Raw genomic sequence first — 9,583 nt, forward strand, 5'->3', positions numbered from 1 at the left:
AGAAGCTCAACCTGACTTTTAGCGATTTTGACATGAAAGTGTAAGAATTTTGTTGGGGATTTGGAGAATTTCTTGAGAACGTCAAAAGTTTTATCAGGATTGCCAAAATGTTCGAGGGAACTCTAAACATGTCAACCTTGATTATGAGAAGCTCAACCAGAGTTTTAGAGATTTTGACGTGAAAGTGTAGGAATTTTGTCAGGGATTTGGAAAATTTCCTGAGAACGTCAAAAGTTTCGCCAGGATTGCCAAAATGTTCGAGGGAACTCTAAACATGTCAACCTTGATTTTGAGAAGCTCAACCGGAGTTTTAGAGATTTTGACGTCAAAGAGTAAGAATTTTGTCGGGGATATGGAAAATTTTGTGAGAAAGTCAAAAGTTTTAACAGGATTTCCAAAATGTTCGAGGGAACTCTAAACATGTCCACCTTGATTTTGAGAAGCTCAACCGGACTTTTAGAGATTTTGACGTCAAAGTGTAAGAATTTTTTCAGGGATATGGAAAATTTCATGAAAGCGTCAAAAGTTTCGCCAGAATTGCCAAAATGTCCGCGGGAACTCTAAACATGTCAACCTTGATTTTGAGAAGATCAACCGGAGTTTTAGAGATTTTGATGTGAAAGTGTAAGAATTTTGTTGGGGATTTGGAAAATTTCGTGAGAAAGCCAAAAGTTTCGCCAGGAATGCCAAACTGTTCGAGAGAACTCTAAACATGTCAACCTTGATTTTGAGAAGCTCAACCGAACTTTCAGAGATTTTGACGTGAAAGTGTAGGAATTTTGTTGGGGATTTGGAAAATTTCTTGAGAACGTCAAAAGTTTCACAAGGATTGCCAAAATGTTTGAGGGAACTCTAAACATGTCAACCTTGATTTTGAGAAGCTCAACAGGAGTTTTAGAGATTTTGATGTGAAAGTGTAAGAATTTTGTTGGGGATTTGGAAAATTTTCTGAGAACGTCAAAAGTTTCACAAGGATTGCCAAAATGTTCGAGGCAACTCTAAACATGTCAACCTTGATTTTGAGAAGCTCAACTGGAGTTTTAGAGATTTTGATGTGAAAGTGTAAAAATTTTGGCAGAGATTTGGAGAATTTCGTGAGAACGTCAAAAGTTTCACCTGGATTGCCAAAATGTTCGAGGGAACTCTAAACATGTCCACCTTGATTTTGAGAAGCTCAACCGGACTTTTAGAGATTGGGCGTCAAAGTGTAAGAATTTGTTTGGGATTTGGAAAATTTCCTGAGAACGTCAAAAGCTTTATCAGGATTGCCAAAATGTTTGAGGGAACTCTAAACATGTCAACCTTGATTTTGAGAAGCTCAACCGGACTTTTAGAGATTTTGACGTCAAAGTGTAAGAATTTTGTCGGGGATATGGAAAATTTTGTGAGAAAGTCAAAAGTTTTAACAGGATTGCCAAAATGTTCGAGGGAACTCTAAACATGTCCACCTTGATTTTGAGAAGCTCAACTGGAGTTTTAGAGATTTTGACGTCAAAGTGTAAGAATTTTGTCGGGGATATGGAAAATTTTGTGAGAAAGTCAAAAGTTTTAACAGGATTGCCAAAATGTTCGAGGGAACTCTAAACATGTCCACCTTGATTTTGAGAAGCTCAACCGGACTTTTAGAGATTTTGACGTCAAAGTGTAAGAATTTTTTCAGGGATATGGAAAATTTCAGGAAAGCGTCAAAAGTTTCGCCAGAATTGCCAAAATGTCCGCGGGAACTCTAAACATGTCAACCTTGATTTTGAGAAGCTCAACCGGAGTTTTAGAGATTTTGATGTGAAAGTGTAAGAATTTTGTTGGGGATTTGGAAAATTTCGTGAGAAAGTCAAAAGTTTCGCCAGGAATGCCAAACTGTTCGAGGGAACTCTAAAGATGACCACCTTGATTTTGAGAAGCTCAACCGGACTTTCAGAGATTTTGACGTGAAAGTGTAAGAATTTTGTTGGGGATTTGGAAAATTTCTTGAGAACGTCAAAAGTTTCACAAGGATTGACAAAATGTTCGAGGGAACTCTAAACATGTCAACCTTGATTTTGAGAAGCTCAACTGGAGTTTTAGAGATTTTGATGTGAAAGTGTAAAAATTTTGGCAGAGATTTGGAGAATTTCGTGAGAACGTCAAAAGTTTCGCAAGGAACGCCAAAATGTTCGTGGGAACTCTAAACATGTCAACCTTGATTTTGAGAAGCTCAACCGGACTTTTAGAGATTTTGACGTGAAAGTGTAGGAATTTTGTCGGGGATTTGGAAAATTTCGTGAGAACGTCAAAAGTTTCACCTGGATTGCCAAAATGTTTGAGGGAACTCTAAACATGTCAGCCGTGATTTTGAGAAGCTCAACCGGAGTTTTTGAGATTTTGATGTGAAAGTGTAGGAATTTTGTTTGGGATTTGGAAAATTTCATGAAACCGACAAAATTTTCGCCTGGATTTCCAAAGTGTTCGAGGGAACTCTAACGATTGTCCACCTTGATTTTAAGAAGATCAACCGGAGTTTTAGAGATTTTTATGTGAAAGTGTAAGAATTTTGTTGGGGATTTGGAAAATTTCGTGAGTACGTCAAAAGTTTCGCCAGGAATGCCAAAATGTTTGAGGGAACTCTAAACATGTAAACCTTGATTTTGAGAAGCTCAACCTGACTTTTAGCGATTTTGACGTCAAAGTGTAAGAATTTTGTTGGGGATTTGGAGAATTTCTTGAGAACGTCAAAAGTTTTATCAGGATTGCCAAAATGTTCGAGGGAACTCTAAACATGTCAACCTTGATTATGAGAAGCTCAACCAGAGTTTTAGAGATTTTGACGTGAAAGTGTAGGAATTTTGTCAGGGATTTGGAAAATTTCCTGAAAACGTCAAAAGTTTCGCCAGGATTGCCAAAATGTTCGATGGAACTCTAAACATGTCCACCTTGATTTTGAGAAGCTGAACCGGACTTTTAGAGATTTTGATGTGAATGTGTAAGAATTTTGTTGGGGATTTGGAAACTTTCGTGAGAACGTCAACAGTTTCGCCAGGATTGCCAAAATGTTCGAGGGAACTCTAAACATGTCAACCTTTATTTTGAGAAGCTCAATGAGAGTTTCATAGATTTTGACGTCAAAACGTAAGAATTTTGTTGGGGATTTGGAAAATTTCTTGAGAACGTCAAAAGTTTCACCAGGATTGCCAAAATCTTTGAGGGAGCTCCAACCATGTCAAGCTTGATTTTGAGAAGATTAACCGGACTTTTAGAGATTTTGACGTGAAAGTGCAGGAATTTTTTCGGGGAACTGGAAAATTTCCTGAGAACGTCAACAGTTTCGCCAGGATTGCCAAAATGTTCGAGGGAACTCTAAACATGTCCACCTTGATTTTGAGAAGCTCAACCGGAGTTTTAGAGATTTTTACGTCAAAGTGTAAGATATTTGTCGGGGATTTGGAGAATTTCGTGAGAACGTCAAAAGTTTTGCCAGGATTGCCAAAATGTTCGAGGGAACTCTAAACATGTCAACGTTGATTTTGAGCAGCTCAACCGGAGTTTTAGAGATTTTGACGTCAAAGTGTAAGAATTTTGTTTGGGATTTGGAAAATTTATGAAACTGTCAAAAGTTTCACCAGGATTGCCAAAATTTCCAAGAAAACTCTAAACATGTCAACCTTGATTTTGAGAAGCTCAACCGGAGTTTTAGAGATTTTGATGTGAAAGTGTAAGAATTTTGTTGGGGATTTAGAAAATTTCGTGAGAAAGTGAAAAGTTTCACCAGGAATGTCAAAATGTTTGTGTGAACACTAAACATGTAAATCTTGATTTTGAGAAGCTCAACCAGAGTTTTGGAGATTTTGATGTGAAAGTGTAAGAATTTTGTTTGGAATTTGTAAAATTTCGTGAGAACGTCAAAAGTTTCGCCAGGATTGCCAAAATGTTCGAGGGAACTCTAAACATGTCAACCTTGATTTTGAGAAGCTCAACCAGAGTTTTAGAGATTTTGACGTGAATGTGTAGGAATTTTTTCGGGGATTTGGAAAATATCCTGAGAACGTCAAAAGTTTCACCAGGATTTCCAAAATGTTCGAGGGAACTCTAAACATGTCAACCTTGATTTTGAGAAGCTCAACCGGAGTTTTAGAGATTTTGACGTGAAAGTGTAGGAATTTTGTTTGGGATTTGGAAAATTTCTTGAGAACGTCAAAAGTTTCGCACGAATTGCCAAAATGTTTGAGGGAACTCTAAACATGTCCTTTTTGATTTTGAGAAGCTCAACCGGGCTTTTAGAGATTTTGACGTCAAAGTGTAAGAATTTTGTTGGGGATTTGGAAACTTTCGTGAGAACGTCAAATGTTTCACCAGGATTGCCAAAATGTTCGAGGGAACTCTAAACATGTCAACCTTGATTTTGAGAAGCTCAACCGGAGTTTTAGAGATTTTGACGTCAAAGTGTAAGAATTTTGTCGGGGATATGGAAAATTTTGTGAGAAAGTCAAAAGTTTTAACAGGATTTCCAAAATGTTCGAGGGAACTCTAAACATGTCCACCTTGATTTTGAGAAGCTCAACCGGACTTTTAGAGATTTTGACGTCAAAGTGTAAGAATTTTTTCAGGGATATGGAAAATTTCATGAAAGCGTCAAAAGTTTCGCCAGAATTGCCAAAATGTCCGCGGGAACTCTAAACATGTCAACCTTGATTTTGAGAAGCTCAACCGGAGTTTTAGAGATTTTGATGTGAAAGTGTAAGAATTTTGTTGGGGATTTGGAAAATTTCGTGAGAAAGCCAAAAGTTTCGCCAGGAATGCCAAACTGTTCGAGAGAACTCTAAACATGTCAACCTTGATTTTGAGAAGCTCAACCGGACTTTCAGAGATTTTGACGTGAAAGTGTAGGAATTTTGTTGGGGATTTGGAAAATTTCTTGAGAACGTCAAAAGTTTCACAAGGATTGCCAAAATGTTTGAGGGAACTCTAAACATGTCAACCTTGATTTTGAGAAGCTCAACAGGAGTTTTAGAGATTTTGATGTGAAAGTGTAAGAATTTTGTTGGGGATTTGGAAAATTTCCTGAGAACGTCAAAAGTTTCACAAGGATTGCCAAAATGTTCGAGGCAACTCTAAACATGTCCACCTTGATTTTGAGAAGCTCAACTGGAGTTTTAGAGATTTTGATGTGAAAGTGTAAAAATTTTGGCAGAGATTTGGAGAATTTCGTGAGAACGTCAAAAGTTTCGCAAGGAACGCCAAAATGTTCGAGGGAACTCTAAACATGTCAACCTTGATTTTGAGAAGCTCAACCGGACTTTTAGAGATTTTGACATGAAAGTGTAGGAATTTTGTCGGGGATTTGGAAAATTTCGTGAGAACGTCAAAAGTTTCACCTGGATTGCCAAAATGTTTGAGGGAACTCTAAACATGTCCACCTTGATTTTGAGAAGCTCAACTGGAGTTTTAGAGATTTTGATGTGAAAGTGTAAAAATTTTGGCAGAGATTTGGAGAATTTCGTGAGAACGTCAAAAGTTTCGTAAGGAACGCCAAAATGTTCGAGGGAACTCTAAACATGTCAACCTTGATTTTGAGAAGCTCAACCGGACTTTTAGAGATTGGGCGTCAAAGTGTAAGAATTTGTTTGGGATTTGGAAAATTTCCTGAGAACGTCAAAAGCTTTATCAGGATTGCCAAAATGTTCGAGGGAACTCTAAACATGTCCACCTTGATTTTGAGAAGCTCAACCGGACTTTTAGAGATTTTGACGTCAAAGTGTAAGAATTTTGTCGGGGATTTGGAAAATTTCGTGAGAACGTCAAAAGTTTCACCTGGATTGCCAAAATGTTTGAGGGAACTCTAAACATGTCAACCTTGATTTTGAGAAGCTCAACCAGAGTTTTAGAGATTTTGATGTGAAAGTGTAAGAATTTTGTTTGGGATTTGGAAAATTTCGTGAAACCGTCAAAAGTTTCGCCAGGATTGCCAAAATGTCCGAGGGAACTCTAAACATGTCAACCTTGATTTTGAGAAGCTCAACCGGAGTTTTAGAGATTTGGAAGCGAAAGTGTAAGAATTTTGTCGGGGATTAGGAAAATTTCATGAGAAGGTCAAAATTTTCGCCAGGATTGCCAAAACGTTTGAGGGAACTCTAAACATGTCCACCTTGATTTTGAGAAGCTCAACCGGAGTTTCAGAGATTTTGATGTGAAAGTGTAAGAATTTTGTCGGGGATTTGGAAATTTCTTGAGAAACTCAAAAGATTCGCACGAATTGCCAAAATGTTTGAGGGAACTCTAAACATGTCAGCCGTGATTTTGAGAAGCTCAACCGGAGTTTTTGAGATTTTGATGTGAAAGTGTAGGAATTTTGTTTGGGATTTGGAAAATTTCATGAAACCGACAAAATTTTCGCCTGGATTTCCAAAGTGTTCGAGGGAACTCTAACGATTGTCCACCTTGATTTTGAGAAGCTCAACCGGAGTTTTTGAGATTTTGATGTGAAAGTGTAGGAATTTTGTTTGGGATTTGGAAAATTTCGTGAGAACGTCAAAAGTTTCGCCAGGATTGCCAAAATGTTCGAGGGAACTCTAAACATGTCAACCTTTATTTTGAGAAGCTCAACGGGAGTTTCATAGATTTTGACGTCAAAACGTAAGAATTTTGTTGGGGATTTGGAAAATTTCTTGAGAACGTCAAAAGTTTCACCAGGATTGCCAAAATCTTTGAGGGAGCTCCAACCATGTCAAGCTTGATTTTGAGAAGATTAACCGGACTTTTAGAGATTTTGACGTGAAAGTGCAGGAATTTTTTCGGGGAACTGGAAAATTTCCTGAGAACGTCAACAGTTTCGCCAGGATTGCCAAAATGTTCGAGGGAACTCTAAACATGTCCACCTTGATTTTGAGAAGCTCAACCGGAGTTTTAGAGATTTTGACGTCAAAGTGTAAGATATTTGTCGGGGATTTGGAGAATTTCGTGAGAACGTCAAAAGTTTTGCCAGGATTGCCAAAATGTTCGAGGGAACTCTAAACATGTAAACCTTGATTTTGAGCAGCTCAACCGGAGTTTTAGAGATTTTGACGTCAAAGTGTAAGAATTTTGTTTGGGATTTGGAAAATTTATGAAACTGTCAAAAGTTTCACCAGGATTGCCAAAATTTCCAAGAAAACTCTAAACATGTCAACCTTGATTTTGAGAAGCTCAACCGGAGTTTTAGAGATTTTGATGTGAAAGTGTAAGAATTTTGTTGGGATTTAGAAAATTTCGTGAGAAAGTGAAAAGTTTCACCAGGAATGTCAAAATGTTTGTGTGAACACTAAACATGTAAATCTTGATTTTGAGAAGCTCAACCAGAGTTTTGGAGATTTTGATGTGAAAGTGTAAGAATTTTGTTTGGAATTTGTAAAATTTCGTGAGAACGTCAAAAGTTTCGCCAGGATAGCCAAAATGTTCGAGGGAACTCTAAACATGTCAACCTTGATTTTGAGAAGCTCAACCAGAGTTTTAGAGATTTTGACGTGAATGTGTAGGAATTTTTTCGGGGATTTGGAAAATTTCCTGAGAACGTCAAAAGTTTCACCAGGATTGCCAAAATGTTCGAGGGAACTCTAAACATGTCAACCTTGATTTTGAGAAGCTCAACCGGACTTTTAGAGATTTTGACGTGAAAGTGTAGGAATTTTGTTTGGGATTTGGAAAATTTCTTGAGAACGTCAAAAGTTTCGCACGAATTGCCAAAATGTTTGAGGGAACTCTAAACATGTCCTTTTTGATTTTGAGAAGCTCAACCGGGCTTTTAGAGATTTTGACGTCAAAGTGTAAGAATTTTGTTGGGGATTTGGAAACTTTCGTGAGAACGTCAAATGTTTCACCAGGATTGCCAAAATGTTCGAGGGAACTCTAAACATGTCAACCTTGATTTTGAGAAGCTCAACCGGACTTTTAGAGATTTTGACGTCAAAGTGTAAGAATTTTGTCGGGGATATGGAAAATTTTGTGAGAAAGTCAAAAGTTTTAACAGGATTTCCAAAATGTTCGAGGGAACTCTTAACATGTCCTTTTTGATTTTGAGAAGCTCAACCGGACTTTTAGAGATTTTGACGTCAAAGTGTAAGAATTTTTTCAGGGATATGGAAAATTTCATGAAAGCGTCAAAAGTTTCGCCAGAATTGCCAAAATGTCCGCGGGAACTCTAAACATGTCAACCTTGATTTTGAGAAGCTCAACCGGAGTTTTAGAGATTTTGATGTGAAAGTGTAAGAATTTTGTTGGGGATTTGGAAAATTTCGTGAGAAAGCCAAAAGTTTCGCCAGGAATGCCAAACTGTTCGAGAGAACTCTAAACATGTCAACCTTGATTTTGAGAAGCTCAACCGGACTTTCAGAGATTTTGACGTGAAAGTGTAGGAATTTTGTTGGGGATTTGGAAAATTTCTTGAGAACGTCAAAAGTTTCACAAGGATTGCCAAAATGTTTGAGGGAACTCTAAACATGTCAACCTTGATTTTGAGAAGCTCAACAGGAGTTTTAGAGATTTTGATGTGAAAGTGTAAGAATTTTGTTGGGGATTTGGAAAATTTCCTGAGAACGTCAAAAGTTTCACAAGGATTGCCAAAATGTTCGAGGCAACTCTAAACATGTCAACCTTGATTTTGAGAAGCTCAACTGGAGTTTTAGAGATTTTGATGTGAAAGTGTAAAAATTTTGGCAGAGATTTGGAGAATTTCGTGAGAACGTCAAAAGTTTCGAAAGGAACGCCAAAATGTTCGAGGGAACTCTAAACATGTCAACCTTGATTTTGAGAAGCTCAACCGGACTTTTAGAGATTTTGACATGAAAGTGTAGGAATTTTGTTGGGGATTTGGAGAATTTCTTGAGAACGTCAAAAGTTTTATCAGGATTGCCAAAATGTTCGAGGGAACTCTAAACATGTCAACCTTGATTATGAGAAGCTCAACCAGAGTTTTAGAGATTTTGACGTGAAAGTGTAGGAATTTTGTCAGGGATTTGGAAAATTTCCTGAAAACGTCAAAAGTTTCGCCAGGATTGCCAAAATGTTCGAGGGAACTCTAAACATGTCAACCTTTATTTTGAGAAGCTCAACGGGAGTTTCATAGATTTTGACGTCAAAACGTAAGAATTTTGTTGGGGATTTGGAAAATTTCTTGAGAACGTCAAAAGTTTCACCAGGATTGCCAAAATCTTTGAGGGAGCTCCAACCATGTCAAGCTTGATTTTGAGAAGATTAACCGGACTTTTAGAGATTTTGACGTGAAAGTGCAGGAATTTTTTCGGGGAACTGGAAAATTTCCTGAGAACGTCAACAGTTTCGCCAGGATTGCCAAAATGTTCGAGGGAACTCTAAACATGTCCACCTTGATTTTGAGAAGCTCAACCGGAGTTTTAGAGATTTTGACGTCAAAGTGTAAGATATTTGTCGGGGATTTGGAGAATTTCGTGAGAACGTCAAAAGTTTTGCCAGGATTGCCAAAATGTTCGAGGGAACTCTAACCATGTCCACCTTGATTTTGAGCAGCTCAACTGGAGTTTTAGAGATTTTGACGTCAAAGTGTAAGAATTTTTTCAGGGATATGGAAAATTTCATGAAAGCGCCAAAAGTTTCGCCAGAA

The sequence above is a fragment of the Streptopelia decaocto genome, assembly GCF_964273445.1.
Source record: "Streptopelia decaocto genome assembly, chromosome: 7".
NCBI classification, from domain to species: Eukaryota; Metazoa; Chordata; class Aves; order Columbiformes; family Columbidae; genus Streptopelia; species Streptopelia decaocto.